Raw genomic sequence first — 17,902 nt, forward strand, 5'->3', positions numbered from 1 at the left:
TACACAAACAGCATGAATGAAGATAACAGTTACTTACTGCAGCCCCATCACTAACAAAACAGATATGCATCGGTAATATATAAGTCTAAAATCAGATCACCTTGTAAACAGCAAACCAGTAATATTTGTTCGTCCGGTTACGAAAAAATGTGATTGAAATGAGGGAAATCGATCTTGTACGTAGGAATACAGACTGTCATAGTGATATACACTCGCGCACACATTCATATACACACACACACACACACACACACACACACACACACACACACACACACACACACACACACACACACACACATACATACATACATAATATATATACACACATGCACGGACCCATACACACACACTAACACACACACACACACACAAATTCACGAGTACACACACAAACACACACACACACACACACACACACACACACACACACACATATATATATATATATATATATATATATGTATATATATATATATATATGTATATATATATATATATTTGTTTATATATACATATATATAAGTATATACACATATATATATATATATATATATATGCACGGACACATTCACACCCACACAAACACAAATGCACACATACATATATACATACACACACACACACACACACACACACACACACACACACACACACACACACACACTAGCACACACACACACACACAGTACAACGAGTGAGGTGTCAGTGTTCAGTTATCACTAGTGGGGGAAAGAACGCGCGCACTTGGCCTGGGGGGGACGACTACAAAGCCAACTGTTGCATTCGTAAAGCTCTTACCACTTACGCTGTGTGTGTAAACGTCTGAATTGTGCATTTATTTGTGTGTGCCATCCAGTATGAGAATTTGTGTGTACTTGGATATATAACCATAAATAAATACTGTATGTGTGTTGATGTCGTCGGCACTGGACGCATGTAAGTAATAGATATGATGTTATTCTCTGTGTATATATGTGTGTGCGTGTATATATATATATATATATATATATATATATATTTATATAATATAAAATAATATTTTGTTGTTTGGGAGTTGCTAAGGTGGAATAGTGTAATATGACATGCTCAATGTCTTCTGTATGATGGTTCCAATTGAAGCCTTTTGTTTTGGTAGCCAAGACTATTCTGTATTGGTATCATTCTAGTGCGTGCGTGCTTTTGACTTGGCCACCCCCCTTATAAGGGGGAGGAAGTCCTTGGTATATAGATAGGTAGATAAATTTAGTGGAAGGAATATTTTTTGGAGGTGGAGGGAATATTTCTTGAGGGCTTCCGTAATATCTTGAGCGGTTTTGTGGAGTACGGAGTTTGGTGATCAGTTTCGAAGTGCTTGTTTTGGGAATATAAGAACGGAGGAGACTACAAGGAACCATGAGGCCTACACTAGGCAGTTCCATGTCCCCTACACCCGCCATCCCTATCCGTAAAGTTATATCTAACCAATGAATTGTTTCAGCACTCACTACATTGTTAATAAGTCTATTCCATTCGTTAATCACTATGTTGGTAGACCAATTCTTGATTATTTTCTTCTCAAACTTAAATTTGTCCAATTTAAATCCAATACTACGAATCCTGACCTGCTGTTTTAATATGCTGACACTGTCCGCATCACTCTTGTATTGTTTTGTAACCTGAAAATGAATTATGCTTTTAAGTAGATGTATTGTGTGGTGTAGGTGATAAGTTGTTGTTTCAGTAGTATGCTGCTGGTGTAGTATTTTTGTGTTCATCTGGTTGTCGTTATGTGATGTTGGGTTGAAGGTTCTTTTCTAGAACACTGTAATTATACATCATTCATATGCGCTAACTCTTGGGAGTGTTTTGGTTTTGTGTACAGATTCTCTATTGGAGTGGTTTGCTCTACTCTATGGTTGTTCTCAATATTTTGTAATGTTTGTATGGTGTCGATGTTTTTACTGAATGTTGTGAACTATGCTATAGGAGCATAGTCGAGTGACATCCTCAAGAACTGTTTGAAGATTTTGTTTGGCGTTTCTTTCTGTTGACCAAAACCCGTGCTTCTTACTGAACTTCGTGTGTTTGTCTTGTTGAGGTGTTGGGTTAAGGTAATGTATCCAAATTGAAGTCTAGGATTTTTTTTTACTATTTTTCTATTTACAATTTTAAAAATGGAGTGTATATATATATATATATATATATATATATATATATATATATATATATACATATATATATATAGAGAGAGAGAGAGAGAGAGGTTTATGTTTTTCTGGATTGAGTAAGGTTACTGATATTTATTTAGGGAAGGCCTCCATTCTGTTTTCTTTTCTTTAGCCATTGTTGTAGTTTGTCTAAGGAGGCTTGGGTATTGTTAGCAACTATTTTGTATGTGTTGTGTTAACTCTGTAGTGATATCACAAGAAATAATGGATACAAAATATTCTACAAGAGATCAAACACCAATGATATTTTTTTCTTAAACCGATCTGTAAATGTTTAGAACAAACTATCCGTTCATGTTGTGAATTCAAATACAATTGACACTTTAAAAAAAAAAAAGTCTAGATGAATATATGGAACCCATCCCCGATCTAAGTTATTTCTCTGAATCGTGAGCCCATACACTTAAATCAAGTCACTGCTTCTTAATTGTTTCCCTTGTTTAAAACTCCTTTCTATTCGCAAACGGCCCCGTGAGGACTAATAGGTCTGTAACTGATTGCATCTTCTTTGTATTCCTTTTTATTGTCATCATAGGGTCATCTCTCTGGGTGGGTGAGCACTTTGGTTTTATGAGTTTGATATTGTGTTGGAAAATCACTTGTGAAGAAGTTGGGTAATGATGCAAGTGGGTATCGTTCCTAGGGAGGCTCCATTGTACAGTCTCATTTCCTTCAAGTTTAATCCTTTTGGATTACTCTGCACAGTCTTCCAGCTAAGAAGGTTGTTAGCCATTTTTCGTCATTGTTGTGAATGTTTGTCTCAGTTATTATTATTATTGTTATTATTATTATTATTATTATTATTGTTATTATTATTATTATTGCTGCGTCGTTACTTGCGGCGAAGATCGAGGGGATGACGGTTCAAATCCTGCCACCGGCAAAGCTGAACCAAGGACATGGTTCATTAAATTCCACGCTACTAAGCCCTCTGTGAGGGGCATCGTCCTAGCCTTCCGATAGGGGAGGACTTTGTGACGTTAAACCATATCATCATCATCATCAATCATCATTATTATTTATTTATTTATTTATCTATTTATTTATTTATTCATTTATTTATTTTATTTATTTTTAGTGTCCTTCAGCACTTGTTCTTTGTGAGAAATATGCTGTCACAATTTCAGTCCATGTTGGTTCTGGGAAATCGAGTAGATTAGTTGTGTTTCTAAGATAAGTTTTCCATCACCTTAGATATGGTAGATAGAAATGGGGTTGGTCTGGTCTGCAGTATGCTGGGTTTTCTTGTGGTTCGGGTTTTGTAATATTGGCATTGAATGTGCTCTATTCTAGATTGTTGTGTATGTGCGTGTGTGTATATATGTGTTTATATATATATACTTTTTAATGTAATATATGTCTGTCAGGGTGTGTGTGTGTGTGTGTGTGTGTGTGTGTGTGTGTGTGCGTGCGCGCGCGCATTCTTCCTCAATCACAAAATGGCTTGAGTAAAAAAGAAAAAAAAATGCACTACGAAACATTATTGTTGAAAATGCAGGGAAGAGAAATGGCATTTCAGGAACGAGTGTCCGCGGGGAAAAGAGTTTTGCTCCTCCTTCCTCCATTTTTAAAGTCTCCAGGTTGTAGGTTGGTTGGTAGGTGGAAAGAAGATAGAAAGAATTGAGTTCTGAAGCAGCTTCTCTAATGCACGCACGTAAAATTACCACTCGAGGAAAGAAAATAGGTAGAATTACTTCCGTATACTGCTTCGTATGTCCAAGGATGTAATACACCAGTGTAATTATGTCTCTCTTTTTCCATTGGTAATTTGGAAAAAATATATATATATATAGTGATGTAAAACTTATATAAAGTTTAAGAACAGAGGCAGTGCCATCATATTATAGAGCAAGAAAGACTAAGTGTGTGTGGGGGGGGAAGATGCAAGAGAGCGAGAGATAGAGAGAGAGAGAGAGAAGAGATTATTAGCATGTCGTAACCTTCGGATGGACCTTGTAGACAAACTCAGAACAAAGACAAGAAAGTATGTAGAAATCGTAGCTGTAGAACCTTCTTCGTTGAAGACGCACATATCTGCTCGGATGCGAATCCAACAGATTGCGACATAAGCGAGTGAGAGAGGAGGAGGAGGAGGAGATTAGATACACCTCACTGTAGACTCGTCTTGAGATTGACGTAAACTCTTCGCGGTGGAAAGGTTAGGTTGGAGCAGTTCGCCCATCTTCACACAAGTGCTGGTGGACACTGGGAAGTGCTGGAAAGAAATACCAGACATAAACAAGGCATTTGATAAAGTTCCCAGTCAATAAAAAGAAATAATGAAAAGAAAGGAGGAAAAAGGAAATGATGATGATGATAATAATGATAATAATGTAATAAAGATAATAATGATAATGACAATAATATACGAGTGATAATATTAATAACAATAACTGAGAAAAGCATTTAAATATATAAATAATAATAGTGATGTTACACGCCCTCCTCCCCCGCCTTTTTAGACTGTAAGAGACCCTAAGTCCTTCACTAGACAGTTCCATGTCCCTTATCACCCGTCATCTCCATCCATAAAATTAATTCATCTTCTCTTAAAACATCCAATTGTTTCAGCACTCACTACTTGATTACTAAATCTATTCCATTCATTAACCATACTGATGGTAAAGTAGTTCGTGCCTATTTCCTTAATTAAACCTATATGTGTCCAATTTAAACCCATCCCCTTGCATGATGGTTTTAGTGAGGCTGTCGTGACAAACGATATATCTGACTATTTTCTTTTTATTTTCACTGTGGCCAAAAACATTTCCTCAGTGTGAAATGTTAAAAGAGTAAAGTGAGAAGTAAAATGTTTTGGCATTTCCTTCGAAGAAAACTTTTGGTGAGTGACATTAAGCCGCTGCCAGAGGAGTGGATCCGGAATAAAGTCTGATAAAATGTCTGCTTTATCAGGTGACGGTACCAATATCAGTGGATAAGAACAGCAATTTCACACGCGTTTGAGCGAGCTCACACACACACACACACACACACACACACACACACACACACACACACACACACACACACACACACACACACACAACCTCGTGGTTCAATGGTTAGAGTTCTCGCCTGCCACTACGGCGGTCCGGGTTCCAATCCAGCCCAAGGGCTGAAATAATTTCAATATCGCTGCGCTGCGAGTTGTTACTCCAAGTCTCGTGGACGGGGAGTTGTGTGTATGTGTGCGTGTAAGGTCACAGTATTACCCATAGATCGGTCATACCAGCTCTGAGCTCTCCCCCGGGAGGGTAATAACTGTCGATCACGAGTCCAACACGTGATCCAAGACCAAGGTGAATTACACACAGACATACACAGGAGTGAGGCAAAGCTTGCTGGTCTGAGTGGTACTGCGCTCGTCTGTTAAATCAGCGATGTGTGTGATGAGTGTGGCGGATAAGATTAAAGTCACAAAAACCATTTTCGGGTTTTACTCACCAAATGAATGACTCATTGTTATGATGCGAGAGGTTCAGGCTAACTTCCTGCAGGAAAACTGAACTCTACAAATCCCGTCCTCTTCCCTCCCGAGGCCTAGAATACCTATAGTCCTCAGGAGGGACGCTTTCGAACTAATTTATATACCGCAATAACTAGGAATACTAATTCACAATCAATGACATACATGAAAATTTTTACATATATTTGAATTTGGCATAAATGCTAACAAAAATAATGATAACAAAAATTATGAAATGCCCAAAAGGAATAATATCCTGTTGGCGTCCCTAGTCTATGTTTAGATATCCGGTTGGTGGCTATGAAGGCCTAAGGACTACTTAGATGGCAACATGAATTCAGTTCCCGCCCAGGGCTGAAAAATATCTCATTAATGCAAGGCGGTACCTCGCTTTGTTGGGCAAAGAGTTGTGTGCGTTTATATGGTCACAGCATTCCATCAGATTGCCTGATTACGTTCATCTTCAGCTCTTAAATCAGTCACCTTCCTCATATATGCCTGGTCTATTAGCAAATTAAGACTCCTTCTCTCTGTTGACATTTTAAGTATTAATTACAAGTGGAAATCGTGGAGTGAAAGTCAGTGGGACGTATGCACGTATATATGTATGTATATATTATGTATATGTCTTATATATACATTTATATATATACACATTTATAAATACAAGTATATATACATGTATATATATGTATACAGTATGTATGAGGATATAGAACATATCTTATAACGGCGACGCAATTCGGTCAGGCCTGGCTTTCCGCGAGCTTTGAACTCGGGTATATATATATTATATATATATATATATATATATATATATATATATATATACATATATATATATATATACATAATATATATTATATATATATATATATATATATATACATATATATATATATATATATATATAATATATGGTGGGTATGTATACTTTTTCACAGTGTACACAAGAGGCAACACGATAACGAGTAGGCATTAGTTGGGGGATGATGTTAGCATACACAGATAGTGAGTGTGCAGTGGGTCCAAAAATTACGCCACAGCTGTGCCTGTCACAGGTGTGATATACCAGCTCGGGTTTGCCGGCTCCCGCTTCAAGCGAATTAATCAGTTGAGGTGTATGTAACCTGGTGGACATTGCCCGTTAGCACTCCTCTCCCAAAATTTTCCTTCCGTATCGTCAGCGGCGGGTGACGTTGTCCGCCATACATTCTTCTTCATGTGGTCTCAGCAGGTAATTTGTTGTTTGTATTTTGTTTGCTTGTTCTATTTTGCTGTTTTATTTACACGTGTAGCGACTCGTACCGGTGTGGGTAATGTTTAACGTAGGTTATGCTTCATGTGACCTCAGTAGGTAATTCGTTGTTTTATTTTATTATTTTGTTAACGTGTTTAGTGTCTCGCAGCATTGTGTTTAATGTTCAACTTGAGTCGTATTAGTGTATTGCAAGTAGTTCTATTTATTGGGATAGTTCTGAAATACTGTATACACAGTATTCTGAACTAAAATAGCCTAGTTGATGTTCACCCGAATACTAGACATAAGTTTCTGGTATTTGGGGCTTTCTAGATTTCGAAAAGTTTTTTTTTTTTTTTTTTCCAAATATTGAAGTTATCCCAATTTTGGTGATTCCCAATTCGGAGAACTATCGTGGACCTCTGGACACCGTTGTTATCTCCCTTCAGAACCTTTGTAGATAACATTCAGGTATTAGGTAAGAAACGGTTATAAATATTTCTAACGTTTCTTCATTCAATCTTCTTCTTGCAAGAGACCATAAGGCCTACACTAGTAGTCTAGGACCTGTGTCAGATATATATGTACTTAATTTCTGAAAGGATAACTCAACTGTTCTTAGTCAAATTGACCCAAAGGAATAAATTAATATATATGGCAAATTTGCTATCGGGGGCAAACAGCCTCAAAACTACCAATCCAAGATGAGCGTCAATAGCCATATTGACTGGTCCCCTCAAAATGGGCTTTGAGAAAACCCATAGCACTCACACTAATGCAAGGAAAGCTGTCCAACGAACCTTTTACAAACAGCTCTGAGTTCAAACCCCATTTAGAGATGCTACCCTGAGTCTTGTGGATTTGTAAGAAGAAACAATTTATTAGACCCTGATATTGTGATCTCAAAACCAGAAGGTCTCCCAGATACTTGTATGTGTGGCAAGTGTGTACGCAAGATGGTGTGTCCCTACCGGGTAGCTGGGGTCTTTTGCTGCAAATCCTGCAAATGCAAGGGAGGTGATCATTGTAAAAATCCTATCACTCCCTGAACAATGATCATCATACTTTACTCTCTCTTACTCTGTTGGTTGTCAGGCCGGACGGCCCTTCACCGCTGTCACTATGCCTCTTCAGATGGTTCTATCCTCTGCCAATTCTTTCCAGTCATCATACTCATAATGAGTAACAAGTGTTGTTGTGTATTTTTCACTTTTTAGCGTTCCAACGATCATAATACATGTATGATTGAAAATGCAATTTCTTTATATCAATCAAATGCTTGTTTTCTTATATCTTAAATTGTATAGATTTCCCAACCACATCATTTTATGTTTGAGGTTGAGGTTTTTGTTTTCTTCACGGTGTTTGTTAAAGTTTTTTTTTTTTTTTTTTTTTTTGTGAATTTTGACCTTGATCTTCACCCAAACTTGTTACCTTGGCCTTCAGTCATGAAACTGATGCCTCTAATGGATTCCCCACCCCCAAAACCTCTTAAATGAGGTATTGCACATACTTTGTAGTAAGTAACTCAAAAAATTATATTATCAAGATGGTTACTGGCGGCCATCTTGGATTAGTCATTGTGAGACTGTCCCGAATAGCGAATTTGGTACACACAACATGTTTTTCCTTGAGGTCAAATTAGCTCAGTACAGTTAAGTTGTCTTCTAAATTAATTACATACACATCTGACCCAGATTTTCTGCTATAGGTAGTTCCATGTCTTTTACCACCTTTCATTCCTATCCATAAATATCTCTTAAAACAACAAATCATTGTTTCAGCACTCACTGTGTGGTTACTAAGTCTATTCCATTCGTTTACCACTCTATTGGTAAACCAGTTCTTGTCTATTTCCTTCTAAAACCTAAATTTGTCCAATTTAAATCCATTTCTACGAGTCCTGCCCTGCTGTCTTGATATATCAGCGATCCGTTCCACGTCACTCTTTAGAGTAGACTTCGCATGAAACCTCGTAGGCCCGAGTTCGAACCCAGTGGCTCCCGATGTTAGCTCCTGACCTGAGCTGCTAAACGCCTCTTACCGTAAACACCTCATAAATAAATACAGTTATTCTCAAAAGTCCTGTAATTTCACAACTTCTTTTATTTAATTTTCAAAGCATCTTAGTAAAACCTATCCATAAAAATGTCAGAATTATGAAGAAATAGAACGTTATTAATAATAAATATATTACATAAATAACTATCCGAGGAAAAGGCTAACATATGTATATGTGTGTGTGTGAGAGAGAGAGAGAGAGAGAGGATATTGACCGTATATCGAAACATATAATCTGGTGGTCACCTGTAACTACGAAGTCAAGGACAACTTCCATTGACGATCGGCGACAATAGTGAATGTGAGGATGATTGTACACACAATATAGCCTTCTAAACAACAGTATGGGAATCTGACAGTGCCTATGATATTGCGTGTACCACCTTCCCTCCCTGCATCCTTCCTTCTGTAGCAATCCACGGGGTGTGAACGTCACTGTTCTTGTGGTTTTTGGTAACGTTGTGAACTTGAGGACCTTGGGACCTTGTCACCATGAACCCCACCCTGAACCCCATCCTGACGTCCTCAGCAACATGTCCGACCACACCCATAACCCCTCCAACCCCTGCCCCAGCCTCTGACCTCAACCTGACCTGACCTAACCTGACCAACCCCAAACCCTGACCCAACCTCTGACCTCCGTGACCTCCGTCGGGATCTCTCTCACACACACACACACACACACACACACACACACACACACACACACACACATACACATGGCGGTCCGGTTTCGAATCCCGCCCAGGGCTGAAATAATTTCAGTATCGCTGCGCTGCGAGCCGTTACTCCAACTCTCGTGGTCGAGGAGTTGTGTGCGTGTAAGGTCACAGCATTACCCATAGGTCGGTCATATATGAGCTCTTGAGTTCTTTTCCGGAAGGGTAATAGCTGTCGATCACGAGTCCAACACGTGATCCAAAAGACCTTAGTGAACCACTCACACGCACACACACACACACACACACACACACACACACACACACACACACACACACACACACACACACACACACACACACACAGTCCTTGCCCAGTAAGAGGAAGGTGCCTCTTGGCGCCGTAGTAATCTCCGGCTTTGAAATCGCTTCATTTCCGAGGTGCTCTTCCCAAAACACTTTCCACGCAATGTCCCACCTCCCACTCCCAGCCTCCTCTTCCTCCTCCTCCTCCTCCTCCTCCTCCTCCTCCTCCTCCTCCTCCTCCTCCTCCTCCACCTCTGCGTCATCCTTGTCCTCACCCACTACCTACACCTCTTTCTTCCATCCTCCTCCTCTTCATCCTGCTCCTCAACCTTCGCATCCTTCTTGTCATCCGTCGCCACCTCCTCCTTTTCTCCTCATCTCCTCCTCCTCCTACTTCTCTCCTATTCATGTTCATCCTTTTTATTCCTATCTTCCTCTTTCTTCTGCTCCTTCCAATCTTCTTTGCCAGCTCTTCGTACTCACCCTCCTCCTTTCCAGAACCTCCACCTCGCCTTTTTTTTTCTTCTTCTTTCTTCTCCTTTCTTTTCCTCCTCCTCTTCCTCCTTCCCCGGATGGGATTATTGACTGCATGTTTTATGTAGTCGACACTTCAAGGACTTCTGTGACACGGGCCAAGTCATTTCAGGTTCTTTTATGCTTGGAAATGATTTACCACTTTTTTTTTTTTTTTTTTTTTAACTTGCACTGTCCTTCCGTTCTGCTACCCAACTTGAGTCTTCCCTGCACGCACACACACACCTTCCGTGACTTCAGCTCTTTGATCCACGCGCTACTTACTGCTGATAAATCTCACTCTCTCGTTTCCATTTCTTCTTTTTCTCCTTTTTCTCTCCTCATCCTCCTCTTTCTCTTCTCCTCTTTCTTCCTCTTCTTCTCTCCATCTTCTCCTCCTCCTCTTCCTTTGTCGCCTCTGTGTTTTTCTCTCCTTCTCAGCCACTTTCTCTCCTCCTCCTCTTTCTCTCAGTTTCCTCTTTGTCTCCTCCTCCTCCTCCTCCTCCTCCTCCTCTTCCTACGCCTCCTCCTCCTCCTACGCCTCTTTCTCCCCTTCCTCCCTCCTTTTTCTCTTTATTTTTCCCATCCTTTCTTTCCTTTAGTTTGAACACCGCATCACTTTCTACCTCAATGCCTCTCTCTCTCTCTCTCTATTACTCTTCCATCTCATCACATTTCTCCTCTCCTCTTCCTTTTTGCTCTCTTCACTTCTCCTTTCCCCTCCTTCCCTCACCTTTCCCCTCCCTTCCGTTCCTCTATGCTTTCCTATGCTCTCTCCCTCCCCAACTCTTCTGTACTGATCCAATCCTATCCTACCCTACCCTACCCTACCCTAGCCTACCCTCCCCTCCTTTCCCTTCACCCCTTTCCTTATCTTCTCCCTCCCATCCCCTACACCCCCTCACCCTGCACCTCTCACCCCTCGACCTCCCCCTCCCCTTCCGTCCACCTCCCCTCACCTCCCCTCTACGTCCCCTCCCCTCCCCTCTACGCCCCATCACCTTACCTTCTCCTCCAGTTCCCTCTCCCACTCCACTCCCTACTCCCCTTCACCTTCATCCTCATCTTCCTGGAGGTGTTACTGAGTCCACCTCCCTCTCCTCCACCTCCCTCTCCTCCACCTCCCCTCCCATCCCTGCTCCCCCCCTTCCTCTCCCCTTCATCTTCACCCTCCTCCTTTTCCTCTTCTTTTTCCTCTTCTTTTTCCTCCTTTTCGTCCTCCTCCTCTTCATATCCTTCTTCTCTTCGTACTCCACGAGGTGTGTTACTGTGTCACAGGTGCTGCCGCGGGTTAAGCACCCATTTGGTCTCGTGGCCACGTTCAGAATGATTGCCTCCACGTCGCCAAAGTCCTGAACTCTCACTCTGGTCTCACGGTGCCACGTGAGAATCAGAAGACCATAAGAGGCGACTGTAAGAGACCTTAAGCCTAAGCTAGGCAGTTCCATGTCCTTGAACACATGTCTCCCTGTACATAGAAGTACCTCGTCTTCCTCTGAAATAACCCATTGTTTCACCGCTCACTAAGTGGTTACTAAGTCTATCCCATTCGCTAACCACTCTGTTGGTAAACCGGTTCTTGCCTGTTTCCTTATTGAACCTAACACGAATGTTATTAGACTTTTTGCCGGGGTCACGTGACACGTCTCTGTGGAATTAGTGTTACTGTTTCTGGTATTATTACTACTGCTACCACTAATACACTACTGCTGCTGCTACAACTATTACTACTACGACTACTACTACACTACTGCTGCTGCTACTTCTACTACTACACTACTGCTGCTGCTACTTCTACTACTACTACTACTTCACTACTGCTGCTACTACTACTTCTACACTACTGCTGCTACTACTACTACTACTACTACTACTACTACTACTACTACACCACTGCTGCTGCTGCTACTACTACTACTACTGCTACTACTACTGTTGCTACTACTATTACTACTACTACTACACTACTGCTACTACTACTACTACTACTTCTACTTCTACTACTAAGAGTCTGCAGAAGTTGCGTTAAAGTTAACGGGGTTACGTGTACCTCAGCGTCCTGTTCTCTGTCAGCCAGACGTTAGGTGACGTGGGCTTTGTGTTCCACGTCACCGAAGACTTATCTAGCATCTTGCTCGGCATTCTTTGGAACTCTTCTTAACCTTCCAGAGGGCCTTTGAAGGATTTAAAACACTTTAGAACTCCTGGAAGCGAATTTGAAAACGTCCAAAGTTGGGAGCATTTCGATACAAGTGAAGAGGAAGAAGAAGACCCCGAGAGAGGGAGGTGGGCGGGTTGGGGGAGGGGGGCAGTTGGGGCGTGGTAGGGGTTGTCTTCTCTCTCTCTCTCTCTCTCTCTCTCTCTCTCTCTCTCTCTCTCTCTCTCTCTCTCTCTCACTCTCACTATCTCTTTCTCTCTCACTCTCACTATCTCTTTCTCTCCTCCCTTTTTCTCTTTCTCTCCTCCCTTTTTCTCTTTCTCTTTCCTCTCACTTTATCCTTTTTCTCATTCTCTCTCTTATCTCTTTCTCCTCTCTCTTTCTATTTTTCTCTTTTTCTTACAATCTCCTCTCTTTTCTTTTTCTCTCCTCTCTTTCTCCTCTCTCCTCTCTCGCTCCTCCCTTTTTCTCTGTCTTTCTCTTTCCTCTCACTTTGTCCTTTCACTCTCTCTCCTTTCTCCTCTCCCATCTCTTTCTTTTTCTCTGTCTCTCTCTCTTACTATCTCTTTTTCTCTCTCCTCTTTCTCCTCTCTCTCTTCTCTCTCTATCTCTGTCTCTCCTCCCTTTTTCTCTTTTTCTCTTTCTTTTCACTTTGTCCATTCTCTCTCTCATTCTTTCTCCTCCCTTCACTCTTTTTCTCTTTCTCTGTCTCTCTGTAGATCTCTCTCTTACTATATCTATTTTCTCCTCTTTTTCTCTCTTCCTCTCTTTTCTTTCATTTTCTCTTCTCTTCTTTCTCTCGTTTTCTTTCTTCTCTCTCTCCCCTCTCTTTCTCTTTCCTCCCTTTTTCTCTCCTCTCGCTTTGTCCTTTCTCTCTTTCTCTTGTTCTCCTATCTCTTTCTCCTCTCTTCTCTCTCTGTCTTTCTCTGTCTCTATGTCTCTCTCTTTTTCTGTTTCTCTGCCTCTCTTTTCTGTCTTTCTCTCACTTTCTCTCTCCCCTCTCTCCCCTTTTCTTCCCCTCTCTCACCTCCTCTCTTCCCCTCTCTCTCCCCCCTCTCTTCCCCCCTCTCCCCTTCTCTCTCCCTCCCCTTCTCCTCTCTTTCTCTCTCCCCTCTCTTCCCTCTCTATCTGTCCCAGTCCCAGTCCTGCTGGGACCGCACCAGTCTACGAGAGCGTGTGCGTGTAATTAATGGATTGAGTAAATGTATATGGTAATCGTTATCTGAATATATAGGCATACCAAGTTGCTTACGTTGGCGCATTCTGATTAATATATTTTTACCTGGCACGAATGTTAGGATGTTTATTTGATGGAAATGACTTGGTGAGGTCATGCAGGCGGGTGTCGCAGGTGTTCCGAGTTGGTAATCGCAGTCGCTAATGTGTTTCAGTAACGCACCGCCATAATTCGGAAATGTTTCTGAAGGATGATAAAATTGGCTGTTTTAAGTAGATGGGTAGACACGCTCAGCAGGAGATATGTCTGTTGGACATGAAATCATGCGAGAAGTGGAAATAGAGGAAAGGGTGACGGTCACTGGAGAGGCGTCTGGATGAAAATAAGGCTCGTGTTACACGTATCGACTTTTCGCCGTGCGCCGTCCACGGCACGACGTCGTACTCTAAAATAAGCATGGGTGTCCATAGACGCTTTCACACGTCACGACCACGGGTGAAAGTGCCCATCGACACTCGTGGTTATTTGAAAGCACGACGTCGTGTCGTGGACGGCGCACGGCGAAAAGTCGATACATATGAAACGAGCCTAAGAATCAGCGAATAAAGTCACCAAAAGTATACCATCGTAAGCACACGAGCTTCGACGAAGGCGTTCATGCCAAGCCACCTCGTAGAGCGAGTAACGGGGAAAGAGCCTTTGGTATACTGTATGTATGTGTGTGTATATATGTGTATATATATATATATATATATATATATATATATGTAGATAAATGCCAAGGTGCATGGTGCTTGTAATGTCGTGCACTGTGGGTTTGTTATGGTTGGATGTTATATATTTCGACCGACGATCGTGTGTTCTTTTGATGTCAGCTGCGCAGTGCCTTGCCATCGCTCAGGTTCTGCAGTTTCTTTAATGGTTCTTCTGAATATGACATGTCGTTTGATATATTGCTTATATACTCATTTATTAATCTATATGTAATTTCTTATTTACCTTGCATTATTATTTATTTATTTATTTATTTATTCATTCATTACTTTCTGATTGTTGAAACGTATATTTCCATGACTAGTGAATTTTTTTGTTTATTAATTTATTTAATTTCTTTTCTACTTGTTCATTATTATTTATCTATTTATTCTATATTTTCCTGTGTTCTGAAACGTACGTTCAGATGTTGACCTTTAAGAGAGGTGAAAATTGGGGGTTTTCATAATTACGATGATTTATGTCTGCTGTCATCAGTGCTGGGCTGCTGAGTACTTCAAGAGTAATGATTTTTCATGCAGGAAATAACCCAGAAGTGTCTTGTGTATTAATTATGATTTTGAAACCAAACCATAAAAAATACTCCCATGAAATTAGTTATCTGAAATTCGTTTATGTTAAAATATCCTGATGACCTGATATTCATAATTTTTTTTCTGAAGTTTGACCACTTGGGTCAAATTTCAGAAAAAAATAAATTAACGAAATACATAACTATGAAACGAAAATACAATACTGCTATAATAAATTAAAGAGTCTGTAGTCTCAGACGTGTCCTTTGTGACTACAGAATATCAACTTTTTTTTCAAAAAAGTTATATTGAAGTGAATACATACTTCAACCATGAAACGAAGGTGCTGCGATGACAGTTTAAGGAGTTAGTAGCATATATTATCGAGATAATATGTAAACAAACCTTACGAAAAATCTCAGACGTGGCGCGTTCGACTGCATGTCGTATCATTTTTCACGTACGTGCTTGTGAGAGGAAATTGCTCGCCTCTGCGCGTTCACATATTTTCGCTTGTGAGCAAAGACGCGCCATTCAATTAGTCCAGATTTTGCTAATCCTCGTGGGGACCCGGAACCCTTCGTGAAGTTTCATCACCTTGATATTAGGACATAAAACAAGCTGCCTTGTTCCGAGGAAAGCTTGTGAGGAGGGAAAACTGAAAGGTTAAGGGAGGAGGTGGAGGTGGAGGGAGAGGAGTATTTTGTCCAATATAGCAAGTCCTCCTGCCCCTGGGGACAACGCTGTATCGAAGAAAGCTTTAAGTAGGGAAGCAGCGTAGAGGAATAATAGAAGTTAAAAGTATTTCTCCATTTCTCTCTCTCTCTCTCTTATGTTCTCCAATCGTAAAAGTATGATGTGTGACAGGAGTCCGTAAAATACAGACTGCATTAAACATGCAGTCACTAAATCATACAGGAGTGGAGAAAGAGAAGGAGAGGGAATGATCTGAAAAAAGAATAAAATGGTGGAAATGGTGAGAAAATAGCAAAAAAAATGCAAAATGAAAAGGAAAAGGGGAAGGGGAGGAGAAGAAGCAGGAGCAGAAGAGGAGAAGAAGAAAGAGGAGGAGGAAGAAGAGCAAGCGAGAGAGGAGGAATAACAGTAGAAGGAGATGAAAAGACAGAAAGTAAATGTTGAAGAACGGAGGAAGAAAAGAAGATTAGAAATAGTGGATCAGAAGGGAGGAAAAGGAAAGCTGGAAGAGAGAGGAAGAGAAGAGTGTGGAGAGATTGGAAGAGTCTCCTATCGTAGGAATCGAGAAATGTGAACAGGTGCTGGAATGGATGGGGATGTGGAATCGTCGATGCAGAATCTAAGAGACGGAAAGCGCTCTTGCTGCAAAGAAGACAGAAGTGCTGTTGGGGAAGAGAGACAGAATCCAACAACAACAACAATTCCCCTCCACAAGGAAGAAAAGAGAAAAGCTTTCAATCTGGGCACAGCCTCAAAGTGGTTTCAATTGCGTTTTTTATCCTCTCTGTTTATGGTTTTGTGCCTTTGGGAATGGGCCTTTCTCTCTCCCTCTCTCCCTCTCTATCTCTCTTCCTTTCCTCTTTCTGTCTTTCTGCGTGTGTATGTATGTGTGTGCGTATAGACCTGTGTAGCGTGGTAAGAAAGTTAGCGTCGCCAAAGAGGAACAGGGTGCCTGGGGTTTGGAGTATATGTAAATATATGCATAGAGGAGACGAAATGGTTTCAGGTAGAGATGAAACTGAAGCAAGGATTTGTAGCGCCAGCGTGGCTGTTTGACATATTCATGGAATTACTAAAGAAATGAGAACACGGTCTCAACATGACAGAATGATTTTGGAGGTATAGGGAGATGGAATTGGTACATAGATTTATTCATTGCTGACGATGTAATATTGAAAGGGGGATAACGAAGGAGAACTGAAGGAATTAAGAGGTAACGCCGAGGAAGATCCGTAAGAGAATGAATGATGAGAGAACAAAAAATGAACAAAAAATAAAAAGAATAACGTCGCACTGAGGACTGAAGGAAGAACGGAAAACATATTTTATAAATTAGATAAAATAGAAGCAGTCAGTCTGAAAGAGGTGGTAGATTTTAACTACATGGGATTGGATTTGGTGTCTGGTGGGCGCTTGAATTGTTAAATAGTAATTGAAATGCTATGTTAATAAAAGTGTTTGCTTCTCAGTGAATATTGGTGGAATATTTATTTTAGTACAACAAAAACAAGATTAACAAAGTTCATTACGAGACTGGATTGTGTACAAAATTGTATTTGATAGATTATAATGAAGGAAAGATACTAGGTAATTAAGTGTGAAAACAGTTGAACATTAACGGAGAGGTGAATAGAGTTGTTACTTTATTTGGACATAAGAGAGAACGAAAAAGTAGATAAAGAGAATATGAATGTAAACAAATGAATGGGAAGGAAAGAAAATGCAGGAAAGGAAAATAGGAATATTATAAATAACTTTGGGAGGAAAGGAGGCAGAGGTGCAGGCGCGGGATGGAAGGGAGTGGAGAAAATACATACGAACGTAAGAATGGGGGAGACTGCAAAAGACCAAAAGGCCTACATTCGGCAGTTCCATGTCCCTTACCACCTGACATCCCTATCTATGAAGTTACCGAATATTCTCTTAACCCATTGCTTCAGCGCTCACTACATGTTACTAAGTCTATTCCATTTGTTAACCACTCTGTTGGTAAGTCAGTTCTTGCATATTTCCTTCTCAAACCTAAATTTGTCCAATTTGGATAGAAGGGGAGCGGAAAATAAAGAAATAGAAAGAGAAGAGGGTGGAAAGGCATGGGCAAAACGAGAGATGTTTAGTGGAAAGGAGAAA

The 17,902-nt window shown here is 40.6% G+C and overlaps 1 protein-coding gene across 1 annotated transcript in view; it reads left to right on the forward strand.

The window, feature by feature from the left end:
- Positions 1-721: 721 nt before the first annotated feature.
- The window catches only part of LOC143041459 (putative polypeptide N-acetylgalactosaminyltransferase 9), a gene marked incomplete at its 3' end in the record, with an annotated part of 182,772 nt that continues 165,591 nt past the window's right edge, over positions 722-17,902 (forward strand). The window contains 1 exon segment of the mRNA XM_076213355.1: positions 722-939.

This window comes from Oratosquilla oratoria, chromosome 31 (genome assembly GCF_046742065.1).
Source record: "Oratosquilla oratoria isolate Oo_2021 chromosome 31, ASM4674206v1, whole genome shotgun sequence".
Classification (NCBI taxonomy): Eukaryota; Metazoa; Arthropoda; class Malacostraca; order Stomatopoda; family Squillidae; genus Oratosquilla; species Oratosquilla oratoria.